This window comes from Alosa alosa, chromosome 8 (genome assembly GCF_017589495.1).
Source record: "Alosa alosa isolate M-15738 ecotype Scorff River chromosome 8, AALO_Geno_1.1, whole genome shotgun sequence".
NCBI lineage: Eukaryota > Metazoa > Chordata > Actinopteri > Clupeiformes > Clupeidae > Alosa > Alosa alosa.
In genome coordinates, this window is record NC_063196.1 from 3,144,234 (window position 1) to 3,160,407 (window position 16,174).

Genomic DNA, 16,174 nt, shown 5'->3' on the forward strand with positions numbered 1-16,174 from the left:
TATGTCTGACTCTACCAGGCTTTTAGCAGCCATCAAAAAGCTGTGTCTGTGCTGCTTCAGCAGCATGCCCAGCTCTGGCTCTGGCTCTGAGAGGTCAGCTCAGCTCATGTCTCCTCTGCCCTTTCCCTCAGAGCTCATTAAAGTGTACATTCCATCCACAGTTAATGAGAGGCTAAATGATTTCAACAATATGGAAAATATTCAAAATTTGACTGAATAAAATAAATTTAACAGAACCACATTGAAGTGCCTCATGTGCAGGTGCTAGGTTACTTTTCAACACTGTTTCAACATTTTCCCATGACATTATTTGTGGGAATGGGTACAGTTGTAGCCTAGTTACATCCACACTGTCCACACTACTGACAGGTCTAATTGGTGTACAGGGACGGCACCAGTGGCGGAACAAGTTAGAGCCGGGCCGGGGGCGGGGCACACGACCGGGCCATTTATTAAACTCATCATAACATCATTTTACAACATAGGCTACACATGCCCGCAACAGCGGGTCTTACAAGCGTCAGCGCCATGGAGAACAACAAAAACATTAGGCTACATGATAATAATAATAAAACAACAATAGGCTAATACGCAGCACTATTTGAAGGGCATACGACGAGCCTTGCGCTCCGCGAACTTGTCCACGATGCTCTGTGTAGGCCTATGTCCATTTTCTTTGCTCTCTCATTCTCTATGGACAACATGGCAAGTCCACTCAGTCTCTCCTGTCCCACTGTGCTCCTCAAGTGGTTTTTAATGGTTTTTAACTTGGAGAATGAGCGCTCAGAGGTTGCAACGGTGACCGGAAGAGTCAAAAATAAAATTAGGGCGGTGCAAATCTCACTGAATGCAGAAGTTACTGCTGGGTGGTTGCATTGGCGGAGCGAGGGGGTGGCTTTGGGGGCTCAAGCCCCGAATCTCTTTTTAAAAGCCCCGAATCTTTTTTTGTATGTGTTTTCAATTACCTGATATCAGGTAAAATGGGCCATCAGCTAAAATGGGCCATTTAAGGTTTGGGGGTCCCAGCCCCTCTGGAATTTAGAGCCAATGACTGCAAAGGATTTCAGACTGTTGTCATAACTGTGCTTGACAAGTAACAGGTGATTTGATTGGTTTATGGTTGCTATGGTGGGCGGGGCAATAGTTCAAATCAAGACTGCACCAGATAGCTGCATGGTAAGTAGCCTGGCATATCAAATCTAACTAAACTATTATAAGGATGATAAATCTATAAAAAACAAACATGCACATAAAAAAAACTGTGCATAATATCTGTCTTGATGGCATCCACCAGAAATAATGTTGTTAGTTTGGTATATGAACTTATTTTTTGTAAAAGTGATGTTTTTCTTACCGGCCCAATTTATCTTAACCCACTGAGGTAAAATGGGCCACATGGTTTCAGCTAAAATGGGCCATCCTGTGTGTCACTCACAAACACACATACACATGTGTGTGAGGGTGTGTGTGTGTGTGTGTGTGTGTGTACACACACCCATGCACATACGCATTCACCCACACACTCGCACACCAACCAATGCGCACACATGCACGGACACAAACACACGTACACACACACACACACACTCACCATGACCCCCCGCCCCCCAGTAATAATGGTGGTTGATATTTTATTTACAGTGAGTATGGCAAATGCGAATGAAGTGAGAGGAGAGGAGAGAGGGAGAAGGAAAGAGAGAGGAAATGAGGAGGAAGGATGAGAGAGGAGACAAGCAGAGGAGAATAATGATATCAATGTTTTCATTTTTAATATATCCAAAATGGTATTTTTTAATTGCACATTTGAATATGTGAGTTTGCACTCAAAATGTGTGTTTGTTTTTTTTAATGGCACATATGAATATTGTGTTTTGAAATTAAAATTGATGATAAATTACCATTCCCTTTGCATTTTGACTGGCCGAATGCTTACCTGAAACAGCTGGCCCATTTTACCTTAGATGCTGGCCCATTTTACCTGAAACTGCTTATGCAAAAAAAGTTGGCACAGTTGATGTTTCAAGAACTGTAGGGCCTAAATAATTATAATTTCTGACATAATTTCAACACAAAATGATCAGAAACAGTCATTAATAATCATAAAAACACTTGGAAAAGGCATATATAGTATTATATTATTTTCCCAACTGATTTACCAAAAAGTGGCCCAATTTAGCTGATATCACCCTAGCCATTGCCTACAATTGTGTAGGCTACCCTATGGTGAAATTATAATCAGATGTCATGCAGTGCAAAGCAGATGTTTGGAATAGGTTGGAAATGACTGCATTTCAGCCACCTGATGCTCGTTCTGGTGTATATGACAAGATAGTACAGAAATTTAAAGTGTAGGCCTACCAATTAATATATAAACTATTAAAACAATTATTTCAAGAAGTTGCCTATAATATGAGTAGGAGAAAAGCAAACAGGCGTAAAGGGGAATTAAAGGGCCATCACCAGGGTTTTTAGGTGGTGGTAGGGGGGGGGAGTCGAGTTCTCTGTTGGGCTGTTGTGACTATTAGTTTGTGTAGTGCTACACTTTGTGTGTTCTCTGCTTTCCATCTTCATTTTGGAGTAAAGAAGTGTGTGCAGGGTTTAAAGGGGAAGGGTTTTTTCTCCTCTCCAACCTTTACTTTCCCGTAGATTAGCTTTACCTGCCTATCCACCATTCAGTCGGTAGGCTACATTTTTTTTCGTTCTCTTCGGATCGGATCGGATGGGGGCATACATACCTTCGCCTTGGGCCCCCAATTTGCTAAATCCGCCACTGCTTAGAGGAATGCTATACTGGTGGGACACTGTGTATTTTCCAGTTTGAAAAGTCCTCCACTGACCCTTTTAACTGTAATTTTATTTCAGTCCATCTGGCTAAACCTAAATCCTATTCATGTGCTTTGACATTCTACAGGTCTGGAGAATGTAGACACAATCTGTCCTGGCCAAGGCTTGGCTTTTGACACTTTAACAATGCTTCTGTTTTATACTCATTTTCAGTGCTCATCCCGAGCTGAAAAAAAAAGGTTGGGGGGTAGGAGTCAGTTCTGCGGGGCGTGTGGGCAGGGAGAGCGATGGACCTCACAAGGCTCCTTCTGCCATTTTTCACTGGGCTGGCGCAAGACCCAGCGCATTGTTGAGAGGCTACTTGGTATACAAGGCCACAGTGGAAAGGAATGGATCTTGATTGTCACGCTCTGTCTGCCCTGTACCAATTTCCTCTGTCGTATTTCTCTCTAATATTGTTAAGAGTCAATAACTCATGAGGGACAAGTGACAAGGACCACTAGCGTGGAACATGATGTACCAGACATGACAGCACGCAATGCAGAACCAACTGAAGCCTGTAATTAATTTCTATCTTTAAATTCCCATCAATAACATTTAGACAGATTAAAGCGACAATGCTGACCAAACTGTGACTATGGTGAGTGCCATCTCAGGCAGAAAGAGTTACATAACACAACACAAGAGCGTTCATGCCTGAAGGTGGCATCTAATAAGTTATGGCTGTAATTATGCCTATAATGAGCCTGTTTAATCATATTAGTATTCATCATTTTAACCCAGTGGTTGGCATAGTTACTTCTGGTCAATATTTACCACCAACAGGAATGACTTAGTGGTGTTTCAGAGGAGTCAGCATGCTGAGGGTTTAAATGAACTGCTAGTGATATGAATAATCTCAATTGATATGATAAATTACTGTTGTGAATCATAAAAAAAACACCCAATCACACCAGAAAGCTGCAGTGTTGACTGTCAGGGAACCAATCATTTCAACCCAATTAGTAGGAGGATTCCCTATAAACTGATAATTTGTCTTGCAGGAAAGAGCAACAGGTCAGCAGAAAAACAAAATGTTGGTAAAGATGTTGTTACACTAGAATGTATGTATAGGCTATACATTATTTAGAGGCTTTTCCTGAGGAACTGCTATTCTGTATTGCATTCCTGATATGTGATCTTAAAGACAGTTTCCCCCACAGCATTCCATAGCAACATCTCCGCAAAATGTGTGGAAATAATTCAATGTGGACTGATTTCCAAAGAGAGGGAAACAAAAAAATGAAACCCTTCTGATGGAGACAGCTCACAAATGGCATATATCAAACTTTTTGACATGATATCTAATTTATCCAAACTATTGTTTTTTTACTGCACTGTTATTGGAAAGAATAGTCTCTGTATAATTATAGCACATGACTATTTTTTTCACATTTGGCAGCTCTTGTCACAGGATGAGATTACTTTCAAAGAACATTCAAAAGTAGACAGTTAAATATACATAGATGTTCATATCAACGCCTACACACGTTTGTAACAGGCCTGGTGTCATGACCAGCCCTATCAATTCCCTCAGAGCATTTATGATTGGCATCAATCTATCTTATGCTGTTCAAATACAAAGCTCACAATATCAAGTATGCTGTCAAATGAACATGTGACACATTATATTTCATTTGAAATATTGATTCATCAGCCAGTTGTGCACATGATCATTATATAAAGCAAATCTGCACAGATTCAATTGGCTGTGCACCCAGAGAGCGTTGGGAGTATTCACTTGCGTCACTGGAGAAAAGGCAAATGTCTGGTGGTGAAAAGAAGCTCTCAATATATAGTTCTCTAAGATGTGGTATTGCACAGAGCCAGACAGTAACAGAGTACATTTACTTGAGTACAGTACTTGAGTACAATTTTGAGGGATCTGTACTTTACTCGAGTATCATTTTTGGGGAGTACTCATGACTTTACTCAAGTACATTTGAGAGGCAAATATTGTACTTTTTACTCCACTACATTTCTATCCATAACCATGAGTACCCGTTACTACTTCCAAAAAAAAAGGAAAAAAGAAAAATCTCGGAAACCCTCAATTTGTTGTTTTCCCTCTCAAACGTGATTGCTGATAGGCTGTCCCAATTAGTGGTGCCTGCACAATCCAATCACCTTCAGCTTTCCGCCAAAGTCAATTCCATGGTCAGATTTAGATGAGAGACGAAACCATGGACGAAACAATGGATGAAGACGCAGCAGGTCCATCCCGGGAATGTGCCAACCCGTGGCCCCACCTCGCCAGACTATTTCAATTTTCTGAACAAGTTAATGATAGTTGTTTCAATTACAAAATAGTATTTTGTATTAGAAATACGCATTTTAAATACATGTATTAGAAATACTGCCCATCCCTGGCAACATGGTAAAAAGATGAAAATGACTTGATTTTACTTTCAATTCCTTTTACATTCTCCAAGATATTAACATTAACATTTTTCATAACTCCATGTAGGACGTTTCTGTACATAAATGTAAGCACTGTGGCAGTAGTAATGCAATATTTAGAAAATGTAGGCTACTCTTGTACTCTTGATACTTGATACTCTCTTTAAAAAACAAGTACTTCAGTACTTTTACTTAAGTAGACATCTGACTGTTGTACTTTTACTTGTACTTGAGTAAAATTTAGCAAAGGGTATCTGTACTTTTACTCAAGTAATGAAGCTGTGTACTCTGTCCGCCTCTGGTATTGCAGTCATATTGTATATAGTGATGAAGCCTCTCTCCCATACAGCATCATTAGCAGTACTATATGTATTGGAAGCATTGTATTTGTGGTGACCTTTATATATAATCTGCTGTTACCCTTGGGCTGTACGGAATAACACAATGCTTGAGAATATCTAAACGTCTCGGCACCACTGTAAGTTACATTAGCATCTGTTTTGTAAGTTACATTAGCATAAAAAAAACAGCTGTCACTGCCATCTCAATTGAATGCCTTATATCATGAGATGATGGGGGAGTTTGAATATAAAGCATTGAGAAGGACTACCTGCTGATTAAACTATTAGTGAGAAACGTGCAGTGTGAAGTGTGGGTGTGTTTTGTTGGCAACTACTGAGGCGTTCACATTTTGTCCGTCCACCAGCCGGACTGATGGGTGATCCATTTCAGCCCTGGAACATGTGTTCCATGTGTGGTAATGCTGCCACCCACTTTGGTCCATCTCTGGAATGGGATGGATGAGAGTTGAAGTGCTCCCCGTCGGTGAGGAGCGTGCAGCCGCCCGGCGGCTCTGACTCTGGTGTAGCTGACCAGCCTGGACTCCTGGGGTATTGATCCGCCAAACCCCCTCACACGTCCGGGCGTCCATGTGTGGTCATCCATCAGTGCGCTGGCATGATCCCGCAGATGAGAAATACAGACGGCGCGCCTGCTCTTTGTGTCCCTAATCAGTCAGAGGAGGTCTTCCCCCACGTCTGACCACTGAGCTCCTCAAGCCCAAGGACACCAGCTCCTCAGACCCCCGGTGGTCCTCCCTTCGGTGGGTGTTTGAAGGATGACGGCAGGCGACCCCCAAATCAGTCTCCATCCGTCTTCATCGGGCGGCGGGCGAGGCCTTCGCTCCCCTTCCCCCGGGCACTACAGGTCTGTCCGTGACGCGCCGCCACCACAGCGTTCTCATCCGTCTTGATTCCATTTCCCAGCAGCCACCGACGTGGACTGTCCGGCTGTGACCAAGGACGGTGCCACCTCCCCGGCCCTCCCCCGGCCCAGCGTTGGCGTGGCGGAGAGATGATGCCACTACAGGTAGATGTCCATCCGTCATCATCACCGGCTACTCTTGCGGTTTCGTGTTGACTTGTCTGCGAGGAGACCCCTCTACCATTCCTCTTGATCCCATTAGAGGCTGGTCTGACATCAGGTGGATAAATGGACACCTCTGCCAAAAAGAAGATGAGGGTGCTTTGTAAAAGATAAAAAAAAAATGACGAAATCCTGAATTTATTTTGGTCACAACTGCAAAATATTCTGCTGCATCTTCCCTGAGTCAGTCTGTGATCTGAATTTTCTCTTTAGGCAGAGGTTCCAGGCCCTGAAGTCCAGTGCACTCTGTCACCTTTTAATTTGTAACTGATTAATCGCCTGGTTGGACTTCATGTCCAAATAATGGCTTTAATTAAGCAATTAGGAGGGAACGGTCATCCCTTGGGTTGGGAGCAGCTTCCACCTCACTTGTCCGTGCTAAGCCTTGAGATCCATAATTCCTTCTAATATCATGTGTGCATGCTATGCAAATTTCCATGAGGCAATATACTCAAGGTTTCCAACTGGTAGGCAGAGAGAAGGTCCAGCCAGTGGAAATATATAGTATATGGTGATGAACTTGCCTGCTGGTGCTGTGGGGTGGTGCTCATTGCTGTAGTACCACAGAGAAACAGTAGGAGGGGAAAGAGAGCAAAATACTGTTATGAAGAAACCAGTAATGTGCCTCAAATCACAAGACACTCTTTATTTTAAAGATGAGCTTTAAATCCCCCCTCTGACATTCTGAGGAACTTGAACTTGAATCATTCAGAACTTTCATGAATGGATTGAGTAGTTTAATTCTGCCCGTCCATTTAAATAATTTCATGAATACCTCCTTTTTGAAATTTTGGATTTCTGCCATTTTATTTTGGCAGTTTAAAATGAATCCCTCTGATAACATGCAGTCAAAGGATGTTTGAAGATTGCAGGGTGTGAATATGAAGTGTGTTTTCTAACCTTGACTAAACCTTGGAGAACCCTGAATGAACAAAAACTATTCACCAACCTTCACAATGAATCGGTGAGAAGTATTCTTTCCATCTTGCTGACAAATGTTTACAGTAATAAATACTTGTTGTGACACCTCACAACGATGAATATAATTGATCACAGTGTTATTGAACACTTGAAACATTATTTTGTGACACAACAAATGGCCTGTAAAATGTTCAATTCCTCTCCCCCAGACCCATAGCATGGCCCCCAACAACTCTGAGGCCAAATGTAGTTAATAGCTTGAAAATGGAAAGAATTCCATTCTTTTCCACTCTAGTTTTTTTCATCAGGAATAAACAGGGCCAAACAAGGGTCATATCTCCCAAACAAAGAGCCTTCTTTTCCTGTTCTTGCTGAGGACGGAGGAGGTAATTCCATCCTTGTTTATACCCTATACTCACACTCTCCTTTCACATCACCAAATTGATTTCACTCTTCATATGGCCGAAATTCTCCCGTTTCCTGCTCTCCGTGGTGAAATTAATCATGGTAATGTTCCTTGTAACTGAAAAGAAAATTAATTTTCACTACCACACCGATCACCGTAATAACAGGGTACAAGTGAGGGCAAAATGGGAAATCATTACTCAGTGAACGTTATCTTTATCACGGAAACCTCGGCTGAGTCCAAACAGGATAGGAAATGAAGGGACAGCAGGGTTTGCATGGCCTGATGGGCATCAGATTGTCGCACCATTCCAAAAAAGCATTTTAAAGGCAATTGGACATTAATTGATCCCTTATGTCATGAGGGAAAAAAAAAAGTATAAAAAATCAGTATAACCATTTCATCTCTTGAGGGGAAAAAGAGGTCTTTCCACTCATGCATGTTATTAAAATCATTGAACTGAACTCCACATGGGAAAGTCTAGTCTAGGTGTAGATTATGCTAAGGAAATGGCAATTTGGCTGTCCAAGGAATTTGAATTAATAAACAACTTTTTAGGGAATTTAATGCTGTCATAAATCATGATGACATCTAAAAGTCACAAGCCTGCATCTGAGAACATTAATTGATCACATGCAACCTATGGATGGAACATTCACCCAAGCAAGGTGTTACCTAATGATGAAAACAGTGTTAAACCAGCTGACATGGTAATGTGTGAGGAAATTTTTTAATGACACTACATAATGTATTCTAGATTTCTGAATGCTGTGATAAATAACTTTGCAATGTGTATGAGGGCTGTTTAATGAGCACATTACTTTATATCATTTTAGCATTTGCACTTAATGCCTGTCAAAATAAATAAGAGTGGAACCATAGTTATACTGATAAAGACAGAATTATAGCAATTTAACAGTGCCAATTTGCTACTTCCAAGGTGTGTGATAGCCTACAATGATTCCCAAATGTCAATTCAAAATACTTGATTTAGAGTTGCTGTATGTTTCTCTATTAGGAGTGGAACACAAAGGATTCCTTAATGTGTTTCTGTGTCCTATAGCATAGGGGGAAAGTACCTGATAGATCAACAGCACTGAGAAGAAATGATCACCCTTTTTGATAACTGTTGCCCATGCACCAATCAGGAACTTATTGTCAGAGTTTGTAATACTCTTCCTGGTTTAAAGGTCAGCACAGTATTTTCCCAGTGGAGTCTTATACAATATAACTGAAGTGAATAGGTATGACCTTCCCTTGTTTCAAAAGATTTAGAGGCTGAAATTCACAAGACTGGCTAACAGCCAGCACCATTAAATAACACAACAGTGTGTACGGTATTCCAGAGTCCTTAGAGGACTTGGCTTGGTACTGTATGCTACTGCACAACCTGACTGTGGGGTTGGGGAAGGTGTATACTACTGCACAACCTGACTGTGGGGTTGGGGAAGGTGTATGCTACTGCACAACCTGTCTGTGGGGTTGGGGAAGGCTGTGAGGAGAGCAGACCTGCTTTCATCAGTGTGTCATTATTGTAGGACAAAAGCATTACTAAATAAAACAAGATATTTTGGTTATCTGATAGTGGCTTTGAAGTGATTTTTCATCTTCTTTTAACCTTGGTCGATTGTGTGTAATGTGTGTAATGGGAGCTTTTTGTCTTAACCCACATGGCTTTCCCTGATGCATGCCATGAGGACTGATCCTTCCCATCTGAAGATTCCTACATGTAATTTTATTCGCATGAGATTTCTTTGCCTTCATTTCAATGCTCTGTTTGGTTGGAGAGGAAGCCAGTGGAGCACCACTCAGTGTTAGCAATCGCATTAGGACCCTCCTCTGGTCCTGATTACAGCCAGCCCTGGTGCTCAAACCCCCTGTCCACCCTGCCGCATGACCAAAGCCTGTGAAAGTGGATTAATCCCATAAGAGTGGTAAAATCACTGGTCCAATAAAAAGAGTAATTTTGTTAGTTTCTGCATGGAGATATGTCCAGAGCACTCTTGAAGGACAAAGTGAATGTTAAACAAGATTAGAGTGTGGAGACAGCAAGAGCAGACATGGTATTTTCTGTGTTGCCAACACATGCATGTGGTACAGGTCCACGTGCCATGCCAACATCTTCCAGTTCACAATGACTCATGAACTGAGATCATAGAGATGGGTTTTGGGAAGTCTTGGTTACTCCTCAATGTAATGGGCTGTTGTTGAACTTACATATTTATCCCACGGAATAAGCAAGAATGTGGAGTAACTTCTGAATTAGAAAGGGAAATGATCACATGGGAGACCGTGGTGCCACCATCAGCCTTTACAGGAACATTAAGTTAATCATGCAGCTATCAGTATTGCCAAAGGTTTTAACATTGTGTTTGTTAATGTTATTTATTATGCTTAAAGATCAGAATCAGATATAGAATTTTGGAGCTGGGTTGTATCGTATGTTATGCTTTGAGATGAGCCATGTTTTGTTTCCATGCTTTGTGTTAGGTATTGAGCATGCAAAAGATATCAGTGATTTCTTGGCGCATGTTTCACTCAATAGCTGCTTCTAAGTATTATGGCACAACTGAAACATGTTTCATCTCAAGAAGCAATTACTTTAATAATGATCTGATAGCATTAACACTGCAATATTCTTTGCAACATCTGAATGCCTACTCATGGCATGCCTCAATCTGTGAAACACAATTAATTTGAAGTGACATACTGTAAGTGACATTCATGTAAACTTAATTTAAACTGTTTAATTTGAATTAGTTGCTCAAATTGGGTCATCATGGCTTTAACTGAAAGAAAGAACTGAAAGAAAAATTCTGCATTAATTTAAGACATTTCCTTTATTTGCAACCAGTACCCATATTAGAATGAAGCAAATCCAATGGGTTGTTACTTCAGTGTATACACAAAAGCAGGGAAGCAGAAATCCTAACAGAATATGAAAAGCATGGGGAAGAGACCATTTCAGCTGCAGCATGGCACAAATGATCAAGCACTATACAGACAAACTTTGAACAGATGGGACACATTTATTTTCATGTTGGGAAGATGAATTACACCTCCTTAGACGTGATAGGTTTGCTTAAAAGTTGGTCAACAAACCTCAGGTTTATTCTAACTTTTCTGCATTTCATATTTCAACATTATAAACAACAAAGCAGTTGCATCGCCCTCTGCATAAGAATGAGTGAGCCAAGTTGTCTTACGCTTGATAGACTCAATCTGTTCTAGGACAACTGAATAATTGAAAGTTCTAACTCAGAACCATCTGGCAGTCAGAAAGCCCTTGGAAATATCCACTTCTCTGCTAATAATTTCAGGAAGGAAAGTTCCTAGTCGACCATAAACATTTCTAATATTAGAGTAGCTTAGATAATAAGTGTGCTATTGTTGACTGACCTGTGGTTTGACAGAGCCACGCTTCTTTTTAGCTTTTAGATGCCATGTTATTGAAGTCCATACACTGAGGACTGATGGTGCAGGTGTATCATGCTGATTTTGAAAAACAGTGAGTGTATTGATCTCCAGATAATCAGCTTCATACAAACTCCTCATGGGCAAAAAATCCCCCTGGAAGCAGAGCAGTTATCTACGACTGGTTTAATTAATGGCATTTGAAAACAAGGAAACTGTGCAAGATTGCCAACAGCTTACACTTACTCCCACACTTACCCTTGGTTACGTCTACCATCAACTGTGTGAAGTGGCCAGCGGCTCGTCTTGCGCGCAACCACCCAACTCCCTCAAGTAACACGCCCAATTCTCAACATCAGTCGTTTGTCACAAGTCGGCTGCTACTGGCTAAAGGCAACGGTGGGCAGAACCACTGCCTCTGCAGCTCAAAAGCATCCACTCGCTATCAGGGTGATAGGAAGCAAGCAATGTGACAAATGCACCACAAACGATATCCAGGACGGGACAGCCGAGAGCTTCGCCTACTCTAAAACGTCCGTTGCATATGTCGTTTATGTCATTTGAATAGAGGCATATTTGATGTGCATGCCTCTTGCGCCGTGAATAACTAAAAAAGAGTTTTGTGGGAATTTCTAAATATTTCGAGAAAATTCGGGTCGGAAGACTGTGATATAAATCTAATTGCTGTGTGTATAATACTCCTCAGTAAAAACAAAAGCTCCTCCTGGAAAGAGTGTTATGTGGAAGCGCGCACTGTCCGTATCTCGAGCTTTTCACCGGTGAGAGGGTAGCTGTGAACCGTAGAGGATGTTGAGCAGGTAAGCCACACAAACCAGTTTCATGGTCTTTAGTAAACAATGTCAGATATCCGCCTGGTACAGTTTCGTCTTTACTTTAACAAAGGTATCTCTTGTAGGTTTATTTGTAAATTGACACCTTAGCGCATTGTGCTACCATGTACTTTTTGCTTTGAGAGCGAGAGGCAAACTATCTCTCTTTACAAACTAATGATGTCGTTGTCGTGGTTAGCTTGTGCGCTGCGAGAGGGTTCTGTTTGTTTATGTCCTTTGGTCCATTGTGAATAAACGAACACAGCAACCTGATCATGACAAGTCGTGTAGTGTAGGGATTGCGAAGCATGTCATGAACCTACACTTGGCATACCGAGGCACATACTTTCCCAGGGAACCTCGGGTAACGTTACCATGGCAAATAACATTGTCCTTGTCCGAGGAACTCTCTATCATATTTCTCTCAAATCACTCTTATGACTTTCCAAGCATACACCGTTGGCTGGACACTTTCATTTATGCTGGTATATTTACAAAAAAAGAGTGATTACTGAGCTGTAATGGAATTGAGGGTTCTTTAAGCTTGCTGAACCATCTGTCTGGACTAAATAGTGTTGTGGTGTTGGAAGTGTCATACTGTCTTGGTGTGATTCCTCTGCAGTGAAGTGAAGGATTGTTTTTGTTGTGATGTACCATCCATCCACAATAGAGATTCATAAGCGCTCTGCATAAACCAAGGCCACCAAGCTGATAACAAGAGAAAAGCATGGGAAGAAATATGCACACTTCTCTTCATTTTAAAATATAATGTCAGATAATATTAACATATCATCAATAATCAACCATCAGGAGAATTCTGTCTTTTTTGTGTGAGAGAGCAAGTGTATTGCTTTATTGTCTCTGTTTGTTTATATGTGTGTGTGTGTGTGTGTGTGTGTGTGTGTGTGTGTGTGTGTGTGTGTGTGCGTGTGTGTGTAAGTGAGTTATTTGGCTTGCTCCCTCTTTCTCTCTATGCTCTCCTCATGATCATTTGCTTTCATTACTGTCTGCAGATGCTATTTGGAGTGTAGATCCAGCTGTCATCATTACTCTGCATTTAGTATCTAATAGGGCTTTTGTAATTAGTGAGTCCCTAACCCCATTTATAACAGTCACTGGAAATTGAATAAATAAAGCACGCAGATCAATGCTGAATTAATGATCAGAGCAGGATTTAGTCAGATTAGCATGCATCTACACATTGCACTACACTGTTGGACACTTAACACCACAGAACGGACTTCTGGGAGACCCCGACATTTTCACTCTGCCAACCAGTTTGGTATGCTAAACAGCCTCTGTTGTGTGCTATCTCAGCAGAGAGTTCCATCTCCAGCTGCCACAGGCTGGGCAGAACACACTAAATAAGTAAACGCTCAATCTCATAAAGGCAGTCTCGCCATCGCCCGCCCCCTCACTCACCACACAGGCTGGCAGGCAGAAGAGCAGACTGCTGTGCCGTAGAAAGCTATATATTAAGCACACGGTGGTGGCCAACAGTGGGCATTACTCAGGTCCGCCAGACTTGCTTTAGTCATCCTAATGGGTACAGCATGTGGCTGGAAAGTTTTGGGTGGGGTCTAAACACCCGTGGAATCAGCACAGGTACTTCTTTGACCTTTGGGGAGGCAAAATAAAACACACAATGTCTGTGCAGTGGCTGATGTGATGATTGGATGGCTGAAGAACTGCCAAGGACTGTAAAACTCTCACAGAGAGAGAGAGAGAGAGAGAGAGAGAGGCTATAGAGGAGACAGACACACTGATCAGTTTTACAATGTGGTGAAGTAGCTATGGGAACAGGTGAAATCCTTGTGCAGTTTGTTCCAAAAAACCCAAATGTCATCAAATGAATCACTTTCAAATGAATAGTGTCTGGACTATAACAAATGCATGGTGCTAGAAAAGTCTGAGCAGTTTTTTGCATTGTGTGTATGACAGCATAAATATGACCTTTTCAAAATTAATATGAGGGTGATATTGTCCATCAGACAAACCAGAGGTTGAGACGGAATACACTTGAATTGATTTTCAGTTGAAATGTATACTTTTTAGAGCATTGTTTAATCTACGAAGGGGATTTTGTCATCTGACCTCTGTTTAAACTGTTTAAAATGCATAGGAAGGAATGTACTGCTTGTTTAACTTTGCTCTGAGGCACTGTGTGTATAGCACATAGCTAAATTAAGCTCCGTAATCAATCTTGTTTGACACTGATCCTCTACTGTCATCATATCACCCTACTTTTGACATAACAAGCAGTACTAAATTTAAGCAGACATACTTGGGTAACAATGGAGGGGATTAATTGCTAGCTCAGGGGGCTAACATGTATTGAAAAGGCATGGTAATTTGTTGAGGCTGCTGCAATATGTGGAAGAGAAATTTGTCAATCCTCTCAGCTGACACCCAATCTAAGTCATCTTCCTCTGGCTGGAGATATATAGCTAAGGTGACCGTGATCATTATTCACAGACTGCTCTTCCTCTGCCTACCATTCTGTTGCACTCTGATCAAATGTGCTCTGTTATCCTTCTGCGTAATGATTTGAGAAGGTTAAACCTTACAACACTGAAAGGACAGCATGTTTTAAGACTTCTCAGACCAGTGTGTAATATACACAACAGTGAATTAGTGTTATGGCTCTTGTGACTGTGATTCATGCATAGATTTAGCCACAGATGGGTGATTGTCTGCTGGTTTGAAGACATATTCAAAATTGCAATAATGAAGAGTCAATACAGTATGTTCTGTTGAAATTTGTTTTAGGAAAACCTGAATTGAATATGAGGAATTATAGAGTGGTCTACACGATTGTCTAAAGTGATGCAGATTTGTATCATAATATCACCACATAAAGTCTTATTTCAGAAATGACCAGTCAGCTTTAGGATGTAAAGCTATAGCTACCTAGTGAGGAGGACTTCAATGGCAAATAGTGTACTGAATTAGTATTGCAGCTTTATAGCAGGTAGATCACATTAAATATGACTAACTCTACAGTTTAAAGTTCAAATATGAAATGAAATTAAATATTAACTAGAACAAATAAATCTAAAAAGACCTCCTAGTTTAGTAGACATTAAAGAGGGTGAGTCAAGGTGCCTTTCATCTTTTAGAAGAAACAATGAATTTGTTGACATTTCTTGAAACTGTAATTGGTTTCTTGAAAATGTGATTGATTCACTGTTGCATACATTGATTTGCTTGAAAATGGAGCAGAAAGGAAAAGGAAAGTTAAGAGGCCAACAGTACAAATCATCTTCTGGTCTCGCATGTACCCAGCTCAAGATACCAATAAAATAGTTCTGTGAAAATATGTTGTCTTTGTGACTAGTCCAATAATTGGTTTGTTTGTCTCACTTATGACAAGGAATCATTCAAATGCCCCTTGCTAGAATGACACTTATTTTTTTCCAGAATAGCATGGTAACAGAATATTTTCCAGAATAACATGGTAGAGGAAAACATACATTTTCCCTTCCGTTAAGATCTGCTCACCATTCAGATTTGGTTCTGAACCAGAATAGCCACAGCATTAAGCTTCCGAATCAGTCCAGCCAGAAATCTAGGTCTGCAAGCACATAAACTCAATACTTTCAGAATACATGTAAATGGTAAATGGTAAAAATAACAATAAATAAGCATATGTAAATGTATAGACTATTTAAAACATTGGTATATGTTTGGACCACTGATTAAGTTGGATACTCAAATCAGTGTTGATATTTGAAAATGTTTTATCTTTGCATGCTTTTGCAGGTTAACAGTATTTTAGTTGATGATCACTGAATCACTGTCAGAATCAGCTGTGGCCCACTGGTTAGCACTCTGGACCTGTAACCGGAGGGTTGCTGGTTCGAGCCCCGACCAGTGGGAACGGCTCAAGTGCCCTTGAGCAAGGCATCTAACCCCTCACTGCTCCCCGAGCGCCGCTGTTGTAGCAGGCAGCTCA

General features: G+C 41.0%; 1 protein-coding gene across 1 annotated transcript in view; it reads left to right on the top strand.

Moving 5' to 3' along the window:
- The first annotated feature begins 11,793 nt into the window (after positions 1 to 11,793).
- Positions 11,794 to 16,174, top strand: part of LOC125299276 (heparan sulfate glucosamine 3-O-sulfotransferase 5) — a 43,492-nt gene continuing 39,111 nt past the window's right edge. Inside the window, exon 1 of the mRNA XM_048250494.1 lies at positions 11,794 to 12,207. The gene's annotated coding sequence lies outside the window, so the exon portion shown is untranslated. The remainder of the gene's footprint in view (positions 12,208 to 16,174) is intronic.